General features: G+C 44.9%; 1 protein-coding gene across 1 annotated transcript in view; it reads left to right on the top strand.

Annotated features, from left to right (window-relative positions):
* Window positions 1-26,269, top strand: part of PDE4D (phosphodiesterase 4D) — a 1,044,072-nt gene that overhangs the window by 555,955 nt on the left and 461,848 nt on the right. The window lies entirely within an intron of this gene.

Raw genomic sequence — 26,269 nt, 5'->3', positions numbered from 1 at the left:
CAGCGGAGAGGTAGTAGAATGGGCGGAAGACACTCAAAGGTTGGGGCAAGCAGGCCTTGCTCAAAGCCTACTCATGGCATGCTTTGAGAGTGGTCCTGTTTTTTCTGACTCTACTCTCAAGGAGTTGGAAAAGACTGGTTTGAGTTCAGTTTAAAGATAAAGGAGGGAGAGCTGGGGCTTTGGAGTTGCCCATGCGCAGTTAGCACCTGCACAGCAGACTGAACAGCCACACAGGTGCCCTGGTCACAATCTTCTGTACTGTGGTGAGATGTATTGTATTTCTATTTAATAGTAATTGTTTCTAAATGAGCATCTGTACATATAAGTGTCAGGGTGGAACCCAGATTCCCTGGTTTGGTTTCAGATTTTGAGTCAGATTTGGAGGCAGAGCTAGAAGTCCGGTTGAGACAGAGGGTGGGGGAGGAAAGTCCCCAAGACTCCCCAGGAGTCAGGGATGAATCTTCCCAGGAGCTTATCAAACAGGAGATCCAGGTTCAGAGACCATCTCTGCCCCCCACCCCCCTTGGGAACTCAGCCTTTGTTGGAGTGGGAGGGAGCACCAGAATGGACAGATCCCAGAGTCCGCTGCAGGATTAAATGTAGGGATGTACGAAAGTCACTTACCTTTTAACAAAATTGATTCCCGGTGGGGGGGAGGCGCTCCGTCCCTCCCCCCCCCTGAAATTCTGGCCGGGGGGGGAGGCGCTCCATCCCTCCCCCCGAAATTCTGGCCGGGGGGGGAGGCGCTGGCATTCGGCCTCCCCGAGATTCGTGGCGAAATTCTCTGACATCCCTATTTAAATGGACAGAGTTGAGAGGAGGTGGAAGGCGGTCTGAAGTTGGGTCAGAAGGACCCTCCCTGAAGGAGGAGTCCAGTAAAAGCTTGTCAGGCACAGTGGGAAACTGCCCATTTAGTTGATAAGCAACTGCCTTGCTTTGTTTAGCTGATTAGGCTTAGAGGACAGTTCCAAGCCTTCACAGACACTAGAGGGGTGAAGACTTTTTTTAACTGAATAAAGGCTTTGTGGATTGCCCAGTCTCTGGTGCTTCACTACTCAGTGGGAGGGCTTGGAAACCTGACAGCAGGTGAGCATGTGCTAAGATTATGCAAATCTGTATCCTTTTTGTCCTCTTTTTTTTGGTGATGTTTACTTGGCCACCCTATGGACTGCACATGCATCAACACCACATATAGTCCATGTCCAATGCTCAGCTACTGCTGCAGAGGAGGGGGCCTCAAATCTACCACCCCACTGGCCACAAAGGATACACATGTTGATGTGTGTAAGAATATCCTATTGTCCTCTCAAAATTGTGTTTAGAACTGCAGCTTTTAATACATAATAAATAAGATTGCATAGCCAGGTCACAACACAGAACTCTTAAATGGTATTTAAGTATTTTGAACTTTGTTTAACCCCAGTATTATTGCACTATTTACCCAAAGGAATATGTAATCCTTAACATTTTCCCTTCATTTCTGACCTGGCAAGGCAAATCCCTGCCCAGGGATTTCCCAGATTTTTTTTTTTTTTAGCATTAACAATATCTCCTTGTGATAGTCAATTGATTATGCAATGAATATTATGTTTAAATGCCATTTTGTGTTTGGCAAATTAAGGATTAGCAGGAGTTTGATTTATTAATTAATTTCTTATATTATACCACAAGCCTTTTCTTTATTTTTCTCCAAAGTATATTAAAAGGCAGAAATTGCAGCACACTTCAGTCCTGACCCAGCATGTAATTATAGGTTGTAGGGATCTTTCTCTCCCCTGCTAGGGATGTCTGTTGCCAGGAAATCCAGCCCTTTAGGGGCTTGCTGGAATTCTGCGGCATTCCTGACTTGGCTTGCATTTGTGAGCTGAGCCATGGGCTTTCCCCAAACTCCAGGGACATGTTGCGTAGTTTTTGTGCAACATTTGAACAAATCATGGCCAAACTTTGCACAAATTCAGCTGTAATTTGCGTAAATTGAAAACCACAGAAAATCTACTAGCTGGTCTGACTCACTGCAGACTGAGTTGGGCCAGCTAGGGGTAAACAGGATGAAGTCCAGGGGGCCGAGCCAGTGGAAGTTCGTTGAGCTTCACCCCCTAAATGGATTCCTCCATCATCCCTGTCCCCTTCCTCCTTTTCCCCAACATATAATCAATACTGCCACCTCTTGGGTGGTTGGCAGTGCCTGGATTGAGTTCCTGCACTGTTTATTTTTATTTATTTTATTTATTTGAATATTTTTATCCCACACTTCAACCTCCTTCCCACCAGAGTTCCGAAACAACTAAAGAGATACAATAAATAAACAGAACAATCTTTACACCCTTAAAGATATCTAGAACAGCAGAACCGATATTAAAACAGTTTAAAGTAAGAGCCATACCTGAATTAAAACTCCTCCTAAAGTAAAAATCTAAAGGTTGATCAACACTGTTCAGGCAGATCGTGGTGTTCCATAGGGATGCTGGAGAAATTCAAGATGGATTCAAATAAACTCGGATTTCTAAGAAACCGACCTGCAGAATCTACTGTGGAGCGCCCCCCTCAGGCTGTGTGGAGTCCGTGGACTTTCGGATGATTTTTTTACTTTCCTGAAATTTACGCATATTTACGCCCGTAGAAAAATATGTACGTTTCTGCTAAGGAAACGTTGAATGAAATGCGAAACAATACACTAAATGTTACGTACTGAGGGAAATTATGTCAATACGTAAATATTTACGTAATCATTTCTGTATTTTTCCGCATGATGAAAAAAAAATATTCGCATCCGTCTGTGGGCGGATGATGGAATGAAAGCTGCCTGACAATCTGCGAAATACAGATGGAGCAGATTTTACACGGTCTGTACATCCCTAGTGTTCCATCATTTCAGTGTGTCAGGGTGGACACTGAGCCCATATAACCTCAGAGCAGTTCTGATTCTGAGGAGGAACAGCCGTCCGTGGGAGAGGAGCGCACTCATCTCTCCCATGCCCTGCAGCTGGCAGAGATTCCTCCTGCCAGCATTCCAGACATAGATAGCAGTCCTGGGAGTGAAAGAGCATGGGAGGAGGGCTTGCTGGATGCTCGACGCAGACGCAAAGAGCGATGAGCTATGGAGGGTGCGGAAAGGAGGCGTAGCGCGTGTTTGGCGCGCAAGCAACGATCGCCTCCAGAGGACCCAAGGGAAAAGGGGAGGGACTCTCCCTAGCCCATAAGTTCAGGGTCTGCAAGTGATTCTCATTCAAACAGGGACCAACTGTTTCCAACCCAGGGCCTAGGTTACTCTGCTGTTCATAGCTTAGTCGCTGGTGATAGAGTTATTAAGTTGTAAAAGGAATAAAGCCTTGAAAAGAATCCTTTGTCTGTGTCTGGAGTTGGCTACTGGAGTAGACTGAAAGAGGCTGGCTAGGGCCCCCTGACACAGTGTGTGTTCAGTGGGGAAGAGGTACCTGCATGCAGCAGTATGTACATATAACCTGTACACAAGAGTATATGTAAATATGTAACCTGTAGACAAGGACCAGCATGTATCTGCACACAAAAACACCTGTACACAAAGACCCTGGTGCTAGATATGCTATCTCCATGCCATAGCTCTGTGGCACAGCACATGCTCTGCATGCCAAAGGTCCCAAGTTGACATCTCCACGTAAGGCTGGGAAAGAGCCCTGTGTGAAACCTTGGAGAGCCACTGCCGGTCAGTGTTGACAATACTGAGCTATAAATAGGCCAATGATCCGATTAGGTATAAGGCAGCTTCCTTTCTTCATGCAGCAACTTCGTGAGTGCATGGGACCCCATTCAATCCCTTAAAAAATGTCATGTTCTTGGAGTGACATTGACACTAAAATTCCACTTTGGGGTATTTGTATTTATTTATTTGCTGGAGGGATAAAATCTCATAGCCCAATCCACATATTATATAAAAAGGTATTTCTTGCTTATATTTGGCAAGATGTGATGATCCATCTAAATGAAATGAAATCCAAAACTAGACTGGTTGCAAGTCTATGTCTAATTTGGAAAATGGTCCATGCTTGGACCAATTTGAAAACTGTCTGCTTTGCTTCCATACTGAGCCAGAGCTGAGGTTTGGAAATCTAAAATGGCCAAAATAGTTTTTTCTCTTGCTAGGAATTGGATGATATTTTTAGGCATAGTAGCCCCTCAGGAGGGGACTGCAGCTGCGAAATGTCAAAAAAATAGGTGGGGGGTTTCTGCCAGTGCTTTTTTATTTTTATTGTTTTTAACGGAACTGCTGGTAACTTTTTCATGTCTGGGCAAAATTGGATGAAACTTGCAGGGCTAGTTTCTCCTTTTAACAGTATCAAGCCAGCCACATTAGAGAATGATAGTCCCAGGGATTTTTGTACAAGAGCAGCCTTGACATTTTGAGGGGGATATGATTATCCCCATGTTCCTTGTTGACCACTGCTCTGAAAATTAGGGACAACCTAAAGGGGTGTCCCTGAGGAATAAACCTGACAAATTTCAGAAGGATAGGTGTAGCAGTTCATGTAAAAGGAGAAGTTTCCAATTGGGGGGGGGGAGTAATATGCTTCCCCTTCCTTCCCCGCATGTTTTTTTAAAATCAATTTATATGAAAACAGCACATGTCTTAGAGATATCCCCAAGCAAGAAACCGGACAAGTTTCAGAAATATACACACAGGGACTAGGGTTGCAATGCTTGGAAAGCAGTTTAAAGCTTTTTCATATTGAAACCCAGTTGTGTTGGAATAATGTCCATCTTATGGTCCTATCCTTGCCCTTCCCCAAAGCACAGTGATTGGAGTTCCTGGTAAAAGGTGCCTTAGGATTCGACAGTGGTCTTGTCAGCCACTGTCAGGGTTGTTTATGAGTGCAGGCAGTGGGATAGCAGTTCAGATTCTGAAGGGGAACCGCCAGACACGGAGGAGGCGTTTTCCCAGGCTAGTCCAGACATCACTGGCCCGGCTTCTCAGGTTACAAATGCCCAGCTGGCTGAGGATGAGGGTCTCTCTTCACACGCCCCTATGAGAAACAGCAAACAGAAAGAAGCGGGGGGTGATCTAATTGATGCCAGGCACAGACACAGAGCAAAGAGAGAGAAGGCTGGGGCGGAACTTAGATGGTCATCAATTGGCCTTGCATGAGAAGCTGCGCTCAGAAGCCTCATGGCAGAGAGGTTCCTCCCCCTTTTAAGTTAGGCTAGTGAGACCGCCTTCCTCTTCAAATGGCAGGCAACTTTCTTAACTTCCTTTTGAATTCCCCTGAAGGCATTCCTTTGTAGAGTGAGAGTCACTGAGAATTTGCATCTGTATGTCCCTGTGAAGTAATGGATTAAAAGCTGCAGATTGAAGCCTCTCATCTGTGTTTGTCTTCGGCGTTGAAATAAGGTAGTGGCTAAAAGAATCCTGACAGCCACCCAACCACACTCCCTCCTAGGGATGGCGTGAGCATTCAGTTGGGGCTTGAAGCCTGGTGAGAAGTTGCCAGTTCGGCCCCCCGGACGCCAGTTTGTGAACCTGAGCTCTTGCCCAACTCGCGGCATGCTCAGTCAGGCAAGAGCTCGGGCACCTGCTCCCTCAGCAAGCCAATCACTGAGAGGGGAAGAAGGCAGCGCCTCTCCTTCATCCCCCATCCTTGCTACAGCAGCAGTGGCGCAGGACAGGCTGGTTGTTTTCCATAAGTTTTCCTGGCCTTAAGGAAAATGACCAGCTTGTCCCTTGCCACCACTGCTGTAGCAGGTGGGGCCAGAGGGAAGAAGGAGGCACCTATCCTCTTCTTCCCCCCAACCTGCTGGAGGCCAGGACGAGAGGCTGGGGGCTGGCCGCCAAGGCCCTTTTTCCCCACGCCAGCCCTTGACAGCCGGCGCCAGGAAGAGGGCCGGCTCACGCAGCTCACGGGCAGGCGGAGCGAGCAGGGAAGCTTGCTGAGCAGGTCCGGGCTGCGTGAGCTGCGGGGGGCAGTTCATCGAGCTCCCCCCACCCTGGATGGAGATGGGCTCTTCCATCCCTCCCCCCCCCACAGCAGTTAGGGAATCAAATAAGAAAGATGTTACGTTGTATTTATTTTGGGAGACAGGAAGTCTGCCTGGTGTGGGCATGTATCTGAAACATGAGTCACTGATGAAGACTTGTTCTGGGCTGGGGTTCAGTTCTGTTGGCTTCAGAACCCTGTTTCAACTTGGGATCCAACAGAAGTGGACCAAAGTTGGCTGCTTCTGCTTATGGTTTGTCTGAATCCATTGAACACCCCTACCTGCTGCACTTATTCAGAATGTTGTAGTAGCTTAGAGTGGTATAAAATATAGTTTTTAGAAGCTGTTATCAAATGAAGATTCGGCAACTGTTTTGGTTTATGGACTTAGGGCATCTCTACACCTGCAATTTATCACACATTCATGACTGGCCACTCATGGAAGTTTGTGGGTCCATTACATGACATTGTAATCCTCCAGTGATTTTCCCACCATTTTCCCCTGCCTATCTCATGTTATCCCCAAATGGGGTGAAAAATGCAGAATTGTTGGGGGTGCGGTCATGATGATGGCAGTGATGTCGGGGCGGTGGGCGTGTTGGTATACTGACCTGCTGGCTTGCAGCCATGCCGTGTCTAATGCACTGACTTTTGCTCTCAAGTTTGTCTGCTTACTCCACAACACAGAATGGCCAGCATGCTGGCATGCCAGCATTCCAGCATGTACGTCTCCCGTAGCACAAAAAAACCAGTTTGTTTGGGATTGTTGGGAGTGCAGTCCTGACAATGATGGCAGTGCCATCAGGGTGATGGGCATGTCGGTATACTGACCTGTTGGCTTGCAGCCCTGCCAGCTTGCAGCCATGCCATGACTAAATCCAATGCACTGACTTTTGCTCCTGAGTTTGGATGCTGACTCCACAACACAGAACGCCCAGCAGTTCTCTGGGAAATGCCTGCGGAGATGGAGTTAGGGCAGTTCGATGGAGGTTGCTGTCCATCTGCATTGCGTGTCAATCACAACCAAACCACCAGTAATCTGTGAGGCAAGAGAAAGGGGCAGGAACCAGGGATGAAATTTCATGATGCCCCCAGTGTGTGTAATGGCTTTTCACAGAAAAGTAGCCACTCCATGAAAAGGTAAAGAACAGAATATAATGAGACAGAAAAAAACTGTGTAAAGGAGCCTATTCTAATCCCGCGATGAAACAAGATGGACAAAGCCCCGGTATTGATGCGGATTTCTGCCCCCATGTGATGAACCCCTATAGTTCATTTTGGGTTGGATCCATATTTACTCATACTTAGAGTAGACCAGTTAAAATCAATGTGATTTTCATTACTCATGATGGATTTAAATCCCACTGATTTCAGTGGGTCAAGTTTAAGTATGACTAAATCTGGATCCAACCTCTAGAATGCAAATCACCTTTTTAACAGGCTCTGGAGTACTCAACTCCTTATTTGAAATTCTTGAGCTGGAACCAAAGTCATGGTTGCCCTCCACTGCTGCCCCTGCCCAGTTCCTCATGGTATTGGTATTGGGGAGCATTATCTAGAGAGGGGTGCCAATTCCACCAGAAGCCTGGAAAAACATAGGAAATACCTGCCAGCTCTTCTTTAAGAAAATAATGATGCTACCTGTTATTCAGGCATGGACTGACTGAAGCATTTCAGAGGATGAGCTATTGAAGGTAAAGCCTAGGTCAGCCAAGACAGCTAATCCCTGAGATTCTGCCGAGCATCAACTCCAGGACATTCTTGTGGCATCTGCACTTAGGAATATTAATGGCACTGAGCTTGGTTTATCGTGTCATAGGTGAGCATCAAGTGCCATGAATAGCTTTCAAATGCACTTTTGTTTGAACTTTCCAAATGGATGTAATCTTGTTTGGGGATTCTGGATTTCTTTTCTGTCCTGTTGTTGTTGTTCAGTCGTTCAGTCATGTTCGACTCTTCGTGACCCCATGGTCACCATAGCACGCCAGGCCTTCCTGTCCTCCACTCTCTCCCGGAGTGCGCTCAAGTACATATCCTGTCCTGTGCTTGTGCATATTAGAACTGGTGAGAAGAGGAAGAAGAATGATCAGGAAGCTGCCTTAGATGGAGGCGAACTATTGGTCCATCTAGCTCAGTATTCCCTCCAGGGTTTCAGACAGGGGTGTTTCCATTAATTGAATGGCATTCAGTCTGGATTTGGCATGCCAGGGTTTTGACCTGGGATTTGCTGCATGCTTCTGCTCTGCTACTGAGCTATGGTCCCTCCCCAGAATGAAAGCACATGTGTTTAATGCCATTGGCTGGGTGATATTTTGGGACCTTGATGGCCTGGAACCAATATACTTCAGAGATTGCCTCTCTCAATATGAGCCCCCTTGTCTACTGAGATGCCAACCCTGAAGCTGGAATAAATAATTTCCCTCCATTTGCTTGCAATGAAAGGAAATGGTTTAACAAAAACGAAGGCACAAAGAAAAAATCCTCAGTCCTTCCTCTCTTCTGTCCTGCTAGACTTAACCTTCAGAGCCTTCAGCATGGTAGCCCCCTGTCTTTGGAACTCCCTGTCCCTGGAAGTCAGGCAGGCACCAACATTGTGTTGCTTGCTTCTGGTGCCTTCTGAAAAGAACTCTTTTCCAGGAAGCATTCCTTAAAAGGAAAGCTATGGTTTTTATTGGCATCATGTTTTTAAAAGAATAGTTTTAATATGTTGTTTTAATCTTTTAATCTTTTTATTGTTTTACCTTTTATGTTCACTGCTCTGGAATCTGCTTTAGATATGGAGTGATAGACAAAAGTTGTAAATTAATCATCCTCCTCCTCCTGACAGGGTTTAGTATACATCAGAGGTTCTGACGTCAGAGCACTCAAAATCAGGAGGTAAGATTCTCCTGCTAGTATGCTTGTGATTGCAGCTTAACAGCCTGATCCTATGCATGTTTACTGAGAAGTAAGTCACATCGAGTTCCCAGGAGGTGAGCATGGGATTGCAGCCTTAGGATATTTTCTAATTCTGAAGCAGTTTGTTTCACATGGGGAGCCATAGGCTCAACATCAGTGCTCCCAGGCTCTATATTTCTTAGAATATTGTATATTCCCCATGATCCCCCATGATCAAGGTAGTTTATAAACCACCCCCCACAACAAAATCCATCAAATCCATCACAATAAGGATACAACAATAAGGGAAAACAATCTTAATAACAAAAATATCAGCAACTATCAAATTCCAGCATTAAAAGAGCCAAAAATAGAATAAAAATAATATCACTAAATTAGAGAACCAAGCAAGATTCACTTCAAAGCCCATCTAAAGTATGTCTTGAGGAGTACTCTTTATATTGCTTCCTAAAGGCCAGTGGAAAGATGCCATTGCACAACAAAGTGGCAGGCGCATTCCGAGCATCCAAAAAAAGATCATCTGTGCATTCAGTCTTATCTTCTTTAATGACATACTCTGAGCAGAACCTCTCCCACTGTAATATAGTAAAATGTGGTGGTAAGTATCCAAACATGCAACCTCATCCTATGAGCTTTTCTGTATAAGGTATTGTGCGCTCGTGTTTCCTTAATCACAGTTTATGGGGTATTTGGATGACATCAAGATCCTTCAGTTTCTTTTGCTTCTGTTTTTTAAGAGCACTTTCCTGGGGGGTTTTTAGAGTGGGGAAAATAGGGTATTATTTATGAAAGTGAAAGGAAAGGTGTTTTCCTATGAGTGTAATTGCAATATTCTGGTATAACAAAGTGCCACCTAGAAGTTATGTAGGAGAAAAGCAGGAAAAGAAAAGCTTTTTGTGTAGAGCTCAGATCTGAATTCTGCAACGAAACCAAAAGTAGATACAGCAATTAACAGCCTTGTATAGAAAAGCTCTATATCTTTCACACATGAAAACCAAAAGAAGAGCAAACTCAGGTGCTAGATAGTGCAAATTAGTTACAATATCTATAGGCGTTTCAGACTAGGACATTTTCCTCAGGAGCTAGAAATACAGACAAAAGAAAGGACAACATAATAAACTTTAAAATCATTACATGAAAATGCAAAATGGGACTGAATACATATAAAAACCTTCTCTAGTGTATGAGAAACTCCCCAAGCTACTCTGGAAATTTAGGGTGCAATCCTATCTAGATAGGCGGCTGCCTCCGAACTCGGAGGCGACCGCCTATCCAAAGCAGGGCAGGAGAAACATGGAGGGGATCGGTCCCTCCACGCATCTCCTGCTCTGCTTTTTCTGCTAGACAGCCGATTGCAGCTGTCTAGCTGCAGGAGCACGGAGTGGGGAAAGAGGCTGCTGCATGACACATTGGATGTGTCATACAGGCAGCTACAATCTCCCAGTCCCAGAACGCCCCAGGCACATCCCTTTCCGGACCCTCCGCGCTCCTCTTGCTGTTCTGCGCTGCCTCCAAGGCAGTGTGGAAGTGGAGGAGGTTACTTAAAGTTCACCCACTGAAATAAGTGGGATTTAAATCCGTCATGAGTAATGAAAATCACATTGATTTTAACTGGTCTACTCTAAGTAGACCATCATCATCATGACTGCACCCCCAACAATTTATTACATTTCTATACTGCCCAATAGCCAAAGCTCTCTGAGCAGTTTACAAAGATTAAGGGCGCAATCCTAAGTAGATAGGTGGCCGCCTCCGACCTCGGAGGCGACCGCCTATCCAAAGCAAGGCAGGAGAGGCAGGGAGGGATTGTTCCCTTCGCACCTCTCCTGTCTTGCTTTTTCTTGCCAGACAGCCATTTTCAGCTGTCTAGCGGCGGGGGGGGGGGCAACTGGGAGAGGAAGCTGCTGTACAACACGTAGGATCTATTCAATGCGCAGCTCCGCTGTCCCTGCCCCGGAAGGCCCCCCAGCGTCAAGGGCTCCTTGGAGGCCTCTCTCAGTCTAATCCAGTAGCCAAGTCCAGACACAGACAAAGGGATTCTTTTCAAAGCTTTATTCCTCTTTTACAACTTAACAACTCTACTGTTAGCAACTAGATATGAGCAGCAGAGTACCTATGCCCTAAGTTGGAACAGTTGGTCCCCGTTTGAAAGGGAATCACTGGCAGACCTTGAACTTATGGGCTAGGGAGAGTCCCTCTCCTTTTCTCTTGGATCCTCTGGGTGCAACCATTGTTTGCGCGCCAACCAGGCACTACGCCTCCTTTCCGCGCCCTTCATTTGGCGCCGCTCTCTGCGTCGGCGTCGCGCGTCCAGCAAGTCTGCTACCCATGCTCTGTCACTCCCAGGACTGCAATCTATGCTAGGAATGCCAGTGGGAGGAATCTCTGTCAGGTGTTGGCCCTGGGAAAGATGAGCGCGCTCCTCTCCCAGGAGCAGCTCCTCTTCCTCAGAATCAGAACTACTCTGGGATTCTATGGGCTCAGTGTCCACCCTGACACCCAGCTCCACCCCTTTTCAGTTGCTCTGCACTCCTCTTACAAGCGCAGAGTATGGGGCTTCTCCACAGTGCCTCCAAGGCAGCGCAGACAAGGCAGCGCAGGGGGGTTGGATTTCCGGGAACCGACCTCGGAGCACAGGCTCTGAGGTCGGTTCCCGGAATAGACCATATCCTATGGCCCTCTAGACAGCATCTAGTGGCCATAGGATTGCTCCCTAAAAACATTAAAAATACAGTATACAGAGACTAAAAGCCATTTACATAAAAAACACACGAACAGAGAATATACACAAGAAACAAGTAATCTAAAATGACTTCAAACAAGCAATCTCAAGCAAACAACCATAACCATAAGATAATTCAGGATCAATTCAACTTCTCATATGCTGCCAAATGCCTGGCAGAAGAGAAAGGTCTTAACCAGGAGCTGAAAAGATGGCAATGTTGGCTCCAGGCAGGCCTCATTGGGGAGATCATTCCATAATCAGGGGTGGGGGGGCACCACCAAAAAGGCCCTCTCCCTTATTGCTGTCTTCCGAACTTCCCTCGGAGTTGGCAGCCAGAGGAAGACCTGAGATGCTGAGCATAATGTATGGGTAGGTTCACGTCAGGAGAGGCACTCCATCAGGTACTGCAGTCCCAAGCCATGTAAGGCTTCATAGGTTAAAACCAGCACCTTGAATCAGGCTCAGAAACATACAGGCAGCCAGTGCAAGCAGACCAGAGTCGGTCGTATATATTCGGACCTTCTGGTCATCGTTATGAATCTGGCCACTGCATTTTGCATGAGCGGCAGCTTCTGAACATCTTCAAAGGCAAACCCACATAGAGTGCATTTGTTGTTGTTGTTCAGTCGTTAAGTCGTGTCTGACTCTTCGTGACCCCATGGACCATAGCACGCCAGGCCTTCCTGTCCTCCACTGTCTCCCGGAGTGTGCTCAAGTTCATATTCATTGCATCAGTGATGCTATCTAGCCATCTCATCCCCTGCCGTCCCCTCCTCCTTTTGCCTTCAATCTTTCCCAGCATCGGGGTCTTTTCCAGTGACTTTTCTCTTCGCATTAGGTGGCCAAAAGATTTGAGCTTCAGCTTCAGTATCTGTCCTTCCAATGAGCAGTCAGGGTTGATTTCCTTTAGGATTGACTGATTTGACCTCCTTGCAGTCCACGGGACTCGTAAGAGTCTTATAGAGTGCATTGCAATAGTCTAGATTGGAGATTACCAAAGAATAGGGATGTATGAAAGTCTTACCTGGCTCTGTACTAGGGATGGCAGAGAATTCTGCCACGGATTCCAGTGAGGACGGATTCTTTAGAATCCGCCCCCCCCCAGAATCCGTGGCAGAACAGCCTCCTGCCACCCTGCCCCCCCACGGAATCCCCCGGAATGGAACTTACCTGGGGCGGATGCAGTGGATTCGGCAGCGGCGGTTCCGGCGGCGGCGGTGGCGGTTCCAGCAGTGGCGGTTGCACCTCCGGCAGTGGCGGCGGCTGGTCTCCTGGCCGGCTGTGGCCGGGCTGCTGAGGCTGCCATTGCCGTCCTTGCAGCTGTGATAGGCTATGTAAGAATTTACGTAGCTTATCACGGCATGCCCCCCCCAAAAAAAGGCATACGCAAATGGCAGCGGCTACAGCGGCCGCCATTTGCGCTCCCTATTTTTCGCCATTCTAGCCTACATAAATATTTACGTAGGAAATTACGGCGAAAAAAAAGGGAACCACAAATAGCATAGTGGGCACTATTTGCGTTCTTTTTTTTTTTGCCGTTTTATCCTACGTAAATATTTACGTAGGCTTTTACGGCAAAAAAAGAAATAAATGCAAATAGCGCCCACTACACTATTTGCAGTTCCTTTTTTTCCCCCGCCGTAATAGCCTACGTAAATATTTACGTAGGCTAGAATGGAGAAAAATAGGGAACGCAAATGGCAGCCACTGTAGCCGCCACCATTTGCGTATGCTGTTTTTTTGGGGGGGGCATGCCATGATTGGCTATGTAAATACTTACGTAGCCTATCGCGGCAGCCTGGAAGGATGCAAATGGCGGCCGCTACGGTGGCCGCCATTTGTGTCCGCAGCAGCCCGGCTGCGGCCGGAAGTCCGGCTGCGGCCGGCCCTGGCTGGCTGCTCCGCGGAGCTGCCGCGGAACAGAGCAGGCCGAGCATTATTCCGGGGTGGGAGACCGGATCGCCTCCCCACATTGAGGATTTCAGGGGAAGGGACGGAACGCCTCCCCCCCCCAGTGGATGCCCCGACCGGAACCAGGTAAGGGATTCGTACATCCCTAGTCTGTGCTGGTCAATCCGCGGTGGGGGGGAAGCGCTCTGTTCTTCCCCTCGGAATCCTCCCAGCTGGCTTTGCTGTGTGGCGGCTCCGTGGAGCCACCAGCCGGGTCCAGCCGCAGGTGGAGTTCCAACCGTGGCTGGGCTGCTGCGGCAACAAATGGTGGCCATTGTAGTGGCCGCCATTTGCGTCCTTGCAGTCAGCCATGATAGGCTACGTAAGTATTTACGTAGCCTATCACGGCAAAGAGCAGGGACGCAAATGGCATCCATTTGCGTGGCTGCCTTTACCGTGATAGGCTACGTAAATACTTACATAGCCTATCACGGCTGATTGCAAGGATGCAAATGGCAGCTGCTATGACGGCTGCCATTTGCGGCCGCAGCAGCCTGGCAGCAGCCAGCCAGGAGACCAGCCGGAGCCGCCGCTGGAGCCGCCACCACATCCACCGCCAGGTAAGCTCCGTCCCGGGTGGATTCCGCGGGGTGGCAGGGGGGGGGGAGGCCGTTCCACCACAGATTCCGGGGAGCTGGATTCTAAAGAATCCGGCCTCACTGGAGTTTATGGCAGAATTCTCTGACATCCCTAATAGAGAATAGACAACTGAAGCTAGGTTATCCAGTAGATTGAGCCAGTATGGTGTAGTGGCAAGAGTGTTGGACTGGGAGCTGGGAGATCCGGGTTCTAGTCCCCACTCGGCCATGGAAGCTCACTGGGTGACTTTGGGCCAGTCACACACTCTCAGCCCAACCTACCTCACAGGGTTGTTGTTGTGAGGATAAAATGGAGAGGAGGAGGATAATGTAAGCCGCCTTGGGTGCCTTGCAAGAGGAATAAAGGCGGGATATAAATGCAATAATAATAATAATAATAATAATAATAATAATAATAATCCCCATCCGGATAGGGGCGTAGCTGGGCACATGTAGGTGTGGATCATATGAGAAAGCCAAGAGCTTTCAAATTCCTGCAGAAATTAAACAGAAGGAAGAAGTACAGCTGGTCATGTAGAGAAGCTGACTAATATCCTTTGTACACACTCGCAACTGCAACTGAATAATGAGTTGATTGTTAAATCCTTAATGAGATTATTAAATGAATGTGAGTCAAATATTCCCAACCTACAAAGCCTTTATTGCTTTCCTTTTAACCTAAAGCAGCCCGACCAGGAGTGAGCATGCGACAATCTAAATCATAAACCTTTGTTGTTTTCCAGTTAAAGGGCATGTTAACATGATGGGGTTTTCTAAAGGGCAACTTTTAAAGACCAAAGACAAAATGCCGTCTTCAATGGTATCACTGAAATTGTTGATGAACTTGTTGTGGATGATGTCAGCAATGGAAGCCAACTCCTTAACAGCATAATCCTATCGACATCAGAAATCTTTATATGTGAATATAAATAAATCGATCTTTAGCTTCTTAGCCTGGATCCAGAACACTCTGTCCAAGGAGGGGACAGACTTGTGTTTCACTGTTCCCCATGGTCCCTATGTTGCATGGCAAACTGATTTGGAAATGGAGTGGAGTTTCACAAGCAGTTTGTCATACATTAGGGGAGGGTGTTGTTCATATCATATGTCCTGCTATGCATGCATGAACCCTTATACGCACTTGAAGGTAGCTGAATCCCAGCCCTTATTTCTGTTCTTTAAAGAATTTGATTTGCACTGGTTTCAAACTCCTCTATGAAATCATGAAGGCTAGAAACTTAACTTTAAAGGAGCTTGGTATGTATAAAGAAAAATAAAAAATGAAATACTGGGGCGGGGAAACCTTGGGGATTATTAAGATTCATTAAAGCTATTTGCACTGCACTCCTATACCCACTGAACTCAATGGAACTTATTTTTGAATTGACATTTGTGCTGTTAGAGATTGCATGAGTGAGAGATACAATGGAGAGGGGGGAAAGCACCTCAAAAATGACACACACACACCCAAGAGCAAACTCAGATACTGGATAGTGCAAAAGTGCTCGCAACGTTCCAGATGCTAGGACTCCTTTCTCAGGAACTAGAAATATAGACAAAACAGAGGACAGCATGCAATAAATCTTAAAATCATTACAATAAAATGCAGAATTAGACTAAATATACACAAAAACCTTATCTAGGATATGGAAAAATATCAAAAATACTGGCAAATTTAGATATTGTATGACTCCAATGTGAGTTTGAAGGCTTTGCCATTGGAAATCATACAATAACTAATGGAGCAATCCTATGGCCGCTAGACAGCAAGTAGATGGCCATAGGATATGCTGTTTTCTAGGAAATGACCTCAGAGCACGCACTCTGAGGTTAGTTCCCAGAAAACCAACCTCATAGAATCATAGAATAGTACAGAATCATAGAATAGTAGGGTTGGAAGGGGCCTACAAGGCCATCGAGTCCAACCCCCTGCTCAATGCAGGAATCCAAGTCAGAGCATCCCTGACAGATGGCTGTCCAGCCTCGTTTTGAATGTCTCCAGTGTGGGAGAGCCCACCACCTCCCTAGGGAATTGGTTCCATTCACATCTTGTGGTAGTGAATTCCATTGTTTCATTATACGCTGTGTGAAGAAGTGTTTCCTTTTATCTGAACTCAATTCTCTCACAAAGGTGTCCCTATCCCTTCTCTGTAAACTGCTCAGAGAGCTTTGGGTATTGGGCAGTATAGAAATATTATTAATAATAATAATAATAATAATAATAATAATACATCTTTATTGATTGATTTGATTTGTACCCCCAAAATGGCACTCAAGGCTACTTACAATTACAAAACAATTATACTTATCTATCTATCCATCATGTCTGTCTGTCTGTCTGTCTGTCATGCTTTTAAACTGCCCTGAAACCCCAGTATTCTGTGGTGGTGTATGATACATTAAAAGCATAAAATACAAACAATAGAACAATGAATAAAAACAGCACATAGCAAACCAAGATAAAGCCAGTAGCAAAGAGTCAAAATGCTGCAATGAATAAAACCAAAATAAAACCAGTAGCAGAATAAAAGTACAATGATCGTAATAAAATGCACTAAACATAGCTCTAAAAATCCCTGGGAGAATTTTAAAAAAAGTCTTCACCTCACACTGAAAAGACCACAACATAGTCACCAGGCAAGCCTCTCTGGGAGGGGCATTTCAGAGACAGGGTGCCACAACTGAAAAGGCCCTCTTGACTATTGTATATATTGATTATTTCACAATAGTCCCTCGACTGTTGCATACATAATGTGCACCCAACACTGCTCTCTCCAAACCCCTACCCTTTCAGTTGCTACTGCTGTTTACAATTTATTGTGTGCTGAGTAGAACATGGCAAGGACAAAGTCCCAGCCTAGAGGGCTTACAGTCTGAAGGTAGAATGAGATGTGCACTCCCCTTTCCTATTCCTCAGTTTTCTCTATGTATGTATGCCAGTATCTACTGGCATGCATGTTTACACACAACAGTACATACTATCCAGTATCAATACACTGCCAGGAAAACACTGATGAGTCTGATTTCCAGTGGTATCTTAGGTCTTCTCAGATAGAAGGCCCATTCTGGGGTAACTAGGTAATTGTATCATTTAAAGTTCTTAGTGGTTTACCTGTGCTAGTCATTACACATTCATTCATTCATTCATTCATTCATTTAAAATATTTATATGCTGCCCTTCATTACAAAATCACAGGGCAGTGTATGGAATTCATGGAAACAACAGCTGAAATAAACACAAGCCACAATAAAAACAGAAAAAGCGAAATATTAAAAACCAGAAAACGCCTGCTTATATAGGTATGTTTGTGAACAGGCACTGAGACACCATCAAGATTGATGCCTCTTGCACTACAGGAGGGAGAGAATTCCAAAAGTGGGGTGCCACAACAGAAAAGGCCCTCTCTCTGGTTGCCATCAAATGCAGCTGCTCGAGGACAACCAGGAGGCGCTGATCTGTAGGTCTCAATCAGCGGGCAGATTGACAGCCCAATCTCCAGAGAAATGGAAAAAGACAGGGTAGCCTAAAAAAGAAAACAAGTTGGGGATGGAAGCAGCCTTCGGGGGGGGGGGTTTGCTGGGAGGAAGCTGTCTTATTTCCCCAGGAAATCAGTGCACCAAGTAATGCTATTGGTGTTGCACTAGAGTTGTTTATGCTAATTTACATAATTCATGTTAGCACTTAAACCTTGTTGGATACTGCCCGCTATCTCTGATGTAATGCGACCGAAGTGGAAGAAGTGCTCGGTCAAAGAATGTGTGAAAAATTGGGCCATTACTATATGTAGTTTAGATTATAATGGAATCCCTTCTTGATTGGGGAGTGAGTGTTGATAAGTAACTGGTTCTGCATTGTAGTAGTGGGTTCATAGAACAGTAGGGTTGGAAGGGGCCTACAAGGCCATCGAGTCCAACCCCAAAGGGTTATACTCTTGATGATAGTTAACATCCGTTTCAGTCCTACCAATTACTTAATCTATATTGCTCTCTGGTTTAGACAGAGGACAAAGCTGAATAAGATTGGCTATAAAATGTATGGACAGCATTAATGCTTAATCAAAGCAGGCTGCCTAATACACCATTTGCACTTGAGGTTTAATTATTTATGCAGAAAAACCCACATGAAATGTATCATCCACCCCACCCACCACCCCCAGCCTGCAATCCATTCTTCCTTGCTGACTATGAAACAGAAACATTTTCCTTAAAAAAAAAAAAAAAAATCATTGCAGGCTTGCCAGAGGACAACAACTGTCAAAAAACAACAAAATACTTTCTTTCCTTCCTTCTTTATTTTAAATGTTTAGCAACAAAGTTGTAACTACTTCAGCTTTACTACAGGCAGAGAGCAATTATCAAAGCATTTGTAAATGATTATGCCACAATTATATTATATGCCACTGGTGGCTGGTGGCTGCGATGTCAGTGGGGCAGTGAATCCACTCCAGGTTTCAGTCAGAATTCTAAAGGAGCTATCCAAGGTGTTTTGTACACTGCCCCACTGACCTTGGAGCCACCAGCCACGACTGTTATATGCTGAACAAATTCATTTATTTATTACATTTCTATTTCGCCTAATAGCCAAAGCTGTCTGGGCAGTTCATAACAATTAAAACCACAAAATACATCATAAAATACAATATAAAATGTAAAAGTTTAAAACTACAGTATAAAAGTACAACCCAAAATAAAACCTAGCAGGAATGCAGAAATTTAAAATACAGTAAACATATCACTCCAGGAGAGAGCGGAGGACAGGAAGGCCTGGCGTGCTATGGTCCATGGGGTCACGAAGAGTCGGACATGACTTAACGACTGAACAACAACAACAACAGATGTAAAACAACAGAGCTAAATACCTAAAATGATTTGTTAATTACGAGAAGCTACACACACACACACACACACACATATATATATATATATATATTAGAGGTTGGTATAAAGCAGCACAACAGCAAAGGAACAGGGCGGCTCCGGATCCACTGTGGATGCAATCAGTCTTAAGGTAAAATGTATAAGAATGACAGAAAGACTAACAACAGAGTATTCCAAAATATATATTTAAGCTAAACGTTTCAGCTTCCGCCTTCATCAGTAGCTGTGCTGTCCAGCACAGTTACTGATGAGGGCAGAAGCCGAAACGTTTAGCTTAAACATATTTTTTGAATACTCTGTTGTTAGTCTTTAAATCTTTCATACACACACACACACACATTACATTTATACATTGTGCAAATCCCTGTTGGGCTAGCCATATTGGGGCTAGTGGTGACTTCGACCTGGGTGAGTATTATTAGAATCCTAACATGAGGAGAGATTGTCACCAAACATGGTCCACAACCCAACATGTGTTGTTCATAATGCTGTCTGTTAATGGGGTGGGTGAGGTGCCACTGTGGGTAGAAATCAGGGATAGCCTTTGCCTTTTTTGTTTTCTCACACACTGCTAGATTTTGGGGGCACCAGCTCCCATTGCCTAACATGCCTAAGAAAATAGCACATTCTAAGGTTGGTGATTGGGAAGCAAGCCGGCCCAGCCCTACGATGAGACATACGGAGCCTTTCGTCTCAGCTGGTGGACTGGGAGGAGCAGCAGAAAAAGCTTCTCCCCCCCCCCACTGCCTGTCAGAGCCTCTGCCACACCGCTGGGATGTGTGGGCCCTGCCAGCTGCTGCCACACCACTAAATGCCCTGCCATGGGCAGCTGGTCCTGACTGGGTGTTCCATGGCCAGGCTGCACCCTGCCAGACCATGGAGCCCTCTGGCGGGTCTCTTTCTCTTTTGCTTGAAGTCAGCCACCACACTCCAGACAAAAGAGAAAACGAGCAGCGCCATGCCAGGCTATGTGCTCCATGATTGCCAATATCCAGCTAGGCAGGCTGGCAGCTGTAGCATCAGACAAGGTAGTGGCTGCCAAGGTAGCAGCTGCCCACAGATTGAGGCTTGGCTACATGGGGCTAGAGATGTATGAGGATTCCGTTTTGGAGTGAAATCTCAATGGATTTTACTGGTTTGGTCCTGGTGAATTTTGTTTTTTTTTTGCCCCCACTGGTGTCAGCTCAGTCTGTTCAGATTTTTTTAAAAAAAAAATAATGGAAGAAATGGGATCTCTCTCTCTCTCTCTCTCTCTCTCTCTTTTTTAACTTTCGGGACTTAAATTTGCACAAATCGGGTTGTAAATTTTTAAAAATATTTTTTATCAGGGGACTTGCGCAAGTGCACGCTTGCACAAGTCTACCCGTCCACACACGCTACTTCATTTAGTCCAGCCCAGCCATGTTCCAAGCTTATCCAAGAATTGGTCAATTTCATCCTCCACTTCCATGCTTCCCAAGCAACCCCGCCGCCGCCCCGTTTATGGACCCCAGCAATGAAAAAAACAAACAAAACAAAAACAATACCATTTGCGCAAATCGTGCCCTCCCCCTGCATCTGTTTAATGTGCACAAAAAAACCCAGGGGAGGGGGATGCTACAGTCTGCTGCTGCTTATCAAAATGGAAATACTGCAACATCCTGTCAGTCTGAAACGGAACAGGATTCCCAGCATCACACATCCCTACATGGGGAGAAGCCTTAAATACGTCTCTCCCCGAGTCCCCAGTCTCATCCAGCCACGTCTTGCAAGACTTTACCAAAGCCTCCCAGGATGTTGCTAAATCTCAGGAGACTTTGCTGCAGGCTTGGTGCAGTCTCGTGAAACTCTGGCAAAGCCTCACGGAATTGGGGCAGTTTTTCTGCAGCACCATGGTACCTGCCTGCTGGTAGTGGAGGGTGTGGTTCGTGTTAGCTGTGGGTTCTTCCTCGGGTGGCAAAATTTCTTGAGCCACCCTTGGACGCCAGATAAAAGAAAGAACATATAAAAGGAGGATGGTAGTGATGTCCCTGCAGTTTCCTCCTTTGCTCGGGATGGGTTTGGACATGCATTTTCCTGGATTATGCTTGGGGGAGGGGTGTTCCCCTCTGTTGCTGTTAACTTACACCTTTTCTTGAAACAAAAGTATTGGGGGGGTGATACTATCCTAATGCTATGGGCATTGCACTCGAGTTGTTTATGGTAGCACAGTGTAATTTATGTTACCAGTTGCATCCCTTTGGAAACAGCACAGTATCTTTAGGGTGCTATCATAGCCCTCATGGCTTCTTTTTATTTTGTAACACAAGCCATTCTGTTTTAATAGGTTTTCTATTCTTGTAGCCATTCTAGTTGCTTTTCCTTGTACCTCATCTAGTTTGTATTCATCCGTCCTAAACATGCGTGTAAAAGTACCATTACACTTTCCCATCCCTAATAGACTTGTGAGGCCTGATATGCTGAAGAATTGCATTAGCTTTATCTGCAGCTACATTGCATTGCTGGTTTATAGGTGTCATGAGATTGGCCAAAATGTTTAGTTCTTTTTCTTCCTTCTGTCCTTTCTAGATGATGCCAAAGGATTGCTTGTCCCCAAAGGCTGCCTTACACATTGCCATATTAGTTGCTTTCCCTGATCTGTTTCCATTCATAAAGTCATTGCAGTCATCCTATATATTCTTCCATATCTTTTGCTTGTAGCAACCACAAATTTTATCAACCAACTTTCCATCCTAAGATTTTAAAAGGCAGAAAAGTAATAAAATAGGCACCATGCTGTGAAACTCTCTGATTACTTTCTCCAACTCTAAGATTTAAATTTTTAGTACAACCCATTTGTCATGTTCCCTTTATTCAGAAATGTGAGTTTATCCAGAGAACACTGAGTTCCAAGGTCAGAAAGCTTTGGGATCAGAGCAATTCCTCTGTTGCTGCCTTTAAAATGTATCTTCTTACTAACAACTTTGACAAAATATATTGTAGTATTCAAAGAGGAAGAAAACTTATAGCCCAATCTTATGCTTAATTACTCAGAAGTAAGTTCCACCATGTTCAATTTCACTGTGTCCTCCCATGTAAGTGTGCATAACATTGCGGTCTTAGGCTGTAATCATAAACACATTGAGCTCAATGGGAATTACTTCTGAGTAAACATCTGTAGGACAGAGAGAGGAGTACAATCTCAGAACTAATCCCAACCTAGACAGTTTAGTAAAATATTTTCAGACCATTTTTGCTTCCCTTTAAACTTTTGAAAAGATGGTTGTGGGTGAGTTAAAACTAGTGGGAAGCCAGTACAATTTAATGTCTAAGTAAATTGTCTGAGCTCGGCACACACACACACACACACACACACACACCCCTATCCAAGTATATTAAAGAGTTATTTGTTACCATCTATTAGATTGTATATTAACAAGAGATATAAAGTTGAAGACTGCCCAAGGGAGAGTCTCAGCTAATTCAAAACTTTTCTGAATAAATCATGAGTAACTGTACTAAAAGAAATATGATTCCTTGGCAACAAAAGGGACTTGATGATCTTTGCAGAGCTTGTACTTGTTTAGCTTGGAAAAAAACGAGGGTAAGGGGAGACAGAGGTGCACAAAATTATGCATCATGTGGAGAATATGGAAAGGGAGACATTTTTCACCTTCTCTCATAATATCAGAACCTAGGGTCATCCCATGAAGCTGATTTGGTGGGAGATTCAGAACAGATAAAGGAAGTACTTCTTCATACAATGCATAGTTAAACTATGGAATTCGCTGCCGCAGCTTGTAGTGATGGCTACCAATTTGGATGGCTTTAAAAGGGGGTTAGATAGATTCCTGGAGGAGATAGATTCCTGGAGGAGAAGGCTGTGAATGGCTACTAGTCCTGATGACTATGTGCTACCTCCAGTATTAGAGGCAGTATGCCTATGTACACCAGTTGCTGGGGAACATGGACAGGAGAGTGCTGTTGCACCTGTGTCCTGCTTGTGTGTTCCCAGTTGACAGCTGATTGGCCACCGTGTGAACAGAATCCTGGACTAGATGGACCCTTGGTCTGATCCAGCATGGCTCTTCTTATGTTCTTACTTCCTTCTTTTTTTAAACCAAACCCATGGTTCCCCAATGTCTGGTGCTTTTTGTCCAACTGGTTTTATGCAAGTATGCCACATAACATGATTTGTTGTCCTTAACTGTGGTTAAGGATCAACTGCAGGCCAAGATGTGAAAATATTGTTTGAAGTGAGTTTATTGATGATCATGTGCCGCTAACCATAGTTTAGGGTTGCATTGAGCAAGCCATGGCTAAGGCAGTTTCCCTGCATTTTGCTTGCATAGTGTCTCTTTATGAATGTCCTCCAGGGAGAAGGCTTAACTTGCCAAAAGAAGTCATAGTTGCAGTGTATGTTTGGAATCTTATCCAGGGTTATGGCAGCAAGTCATGATTAGTGTTCACAACAGCAGCAAACAACATTTAGGGCACAATCCTATGCATGTTTAGAGAGAAAAAAGCCCGACAACTCCCAGCATTCCCCAGCCAGCAACCTGGCAGAATAACAAAAATGAGGACTTGATTGATCCCATTGAGAATATGTGAAAGCCCACTTAAAGTAGTTCTTTATGGATCCTGGCCCACAAGAGAAAAATGCTTGCTTTTAAAATAATTCTTATCAACACATTTAATACAATGTTGTTTTTAATGTGGAGCAGATCTGGGGGTTAGGATTGCTTTGCCTGATATGTATGCTAATTTATTATTGACTAAATGAGGCTGATGCTGATCATGATGCTGGCTATTGTATTTGATATCTGCATGGAAGGTCAATTTTATTTCTTGGTGATCTCAGTAATAAAACTGACAGTGCAATTGGATGCATGTTTACTCAGAAGTAAGTCACTGTGTTCAATGGGGCTTATTCCCAGATAATTATGCATAGGATTGCAGCCTGAATCCCCCCCCCACCACCCCACTCTAGGGCAATTCCTCAAGGTTCTATCCATAAAGATATCCTGACAATAATTTTAAATAAAATTAATGCCCAATGAGTGGGTGGCTTTTAAGCAGGGTGGAGTAGGTGTTTCCCACCCTGTATTTCAGACCTTATGAGGCTAATCCTAAGGATTATTGCTATATCTCAGGTCATTATGAAGTTTGTTGTTGTTTTTAAACTCCCAAGAAATTGCTTTTAAAAATATATTGTATTTTGGACATTTAATTTTTAATTCTTATTTATTATTATTACATTTTTATCCCACCCTTCCTTTAAGTTGCTCAGGGTATACATGATTCTTCCCTCTCCTTCCTTTTATCCTCACAAGAAACTTGTGAAGTTGGTAAGTAGGCTGAGAGACACTGACTGGCCCAAGGTCACACAGTGAGCTTTAGGGTTGACTGGGGATTTGAACCCAGGTTTTCCTGGTTCTAGTCCAACACTTTAACCACTGCACCACACTATATCTCCAGTGACATGTATCAAGGTGCAATCCTATGCATGTTTAGATGGAAGAAAGTCCTGCAATTCCCAGCATTCCCCAGTCAGCACATGTGTACGATTGCACCCTTTTTATATCAATATTATATTCAAGGCCAATACCAGGGGTCAGCACCAGTGGGCATGAGTCAAGGCCCATATACCAGCAGGGGGCACAGTGCCAATCCCTGAAGCTTCCTGTGCCTGCAGCTCACTGCCTGTTCACCTATTCTGTCCGAGCATGGAAGCAGCGACCAGAGTGAGGAGATGGAACAGAATCCTCCACTTGCCCCATGCTCTCCCTCTAGGCATGTTTGTGGACTGGACTCAGAGGGAGGCGCCAAGTGAATGGGTAACAGTGACAGAAGTGGGGAGGAGGCAGGTGCCTCAGGAAGGTTGCTCACTGGGGACATCTTACTCAAAGGCTGTCCAAAGCCTGGAGTCAGCACGGATATATTAAATTGTATTACATTACATTATAGTAGAGAATGGGCCCAGCTTTGAATGGGTTGAAATGTTGTTGTTCTTGTTGTTGTTCTTGTTGTTCTTGTTGATTGAATTTCTTAGCCACCTTTCTCTTTAAAATGACCCAAGGCAACTTACAACAAAATTATTAAAACATAAGATATACAAAATAGCTGAAAACTATTTCTATTAAAATATCAAAACATAATACAATGATTAAAATATCAATACAGAATAAAAAGCTCAACATATGCCTTCAAATGGCTGGGAGGAGAGGAAAACCTTGACCTAGTGCCTAAAGGATGCCAATGTTGGCATCAGGTGGGCCTCACTGAGGAGAGTGTTCCACAGTTGGGAGGCCACCACTGAGGAGGCCCTCTTCCTTGTTGCCATCTTCCATACCTCCCTTTGAGGAGGTGTTCTGAGGATGGCCTCAGATGTTAATCACAGTGTATGAGTAGGTTCATGGTTTGATACGGTGAAGCCTTCAAGCACAGTTACACAGCTGTCAGAGTTGCACACATTGTACCCAACCAGTTTGAATGAAGCCATGCCCACTGGCACCCCTAGGCATGGCCTCTTGCATAGTGCACTCCTATATCCCCCTGAGGGAGGACTCTCCCTAAGGCATTCCCCCGAGAGGGGTCTGCCTCATAGCAGTGGGGACAGGTGGCCATATCACTCTGTCCCTGTGCCTACTAATCTCCCCTGGCTTCAAACGGTATGGATTGCAAAGCTACGTGTTGGTTAGGGACATCTTCCCCTAGTGGCTGAAGGTATTACTGCAGGTTTCAGAACACATGGACATATTTAACTTAATTTAAATTAATTAAATATAAAGTTAAATATATAAACATATTTAACTTAATTTAAATTAATTAATCCATTTTAAAAACAAAATGACCCCACAGTGCACACTGCTAGAGTTCCCTTAGTATGCATGTCACATTTCAGGTGCCTATCTTGGTACTATGGCACGTGTGAACGGGTGGACAGACAAATAGACACACATCCTCTTTTATTATTATAGATTATATTATAAAATAGGTTTTTTGAAACATGCTGTGACTCTTTCTACCCCTAGCTGCAGTCTCTTTGTTCATCTCCTACTGAAACCTGATGTGGTAGCCCCGATACATATGTATATGTTATTGCTTTGTAAATTAAACGGTAACTTGGCAACCCATGATACACATCTCTGACAAGTGGCAGCTACAGCACCCACTTGCTAGTGTGGCCTCTGTCTCACGAACCAGACTTTGTGCCAACTAGCGTAAAGGCACTACTGAGAGTATGGAGTCTGTTTCTAATAATAAAAAAAGGAAAATAGGACACGGGAGGCCATTGATCTCTCTTAGAATGACTGTTTAAGTCAATTTCTAATGGT

This window comes from Heloderma suspectum, chromosome 2 (assembly GCF_057233095.1).
Source record: "Heloderma suspectum isolate Gila_16-S chromosome 2, 16-S_ref, whole genome shotgun sequence".
Lineage (NCBI taxonomy): Eukaryota > Metazoa > Chordata > Lepidosauria > Squamata > Helodermatidae > Heloderma > Heloderma suspectum.
Note: the sequence above shows the minus strand (reverse complement) of the source record. Positions and strands in the feature narration are given on the sequence as shown.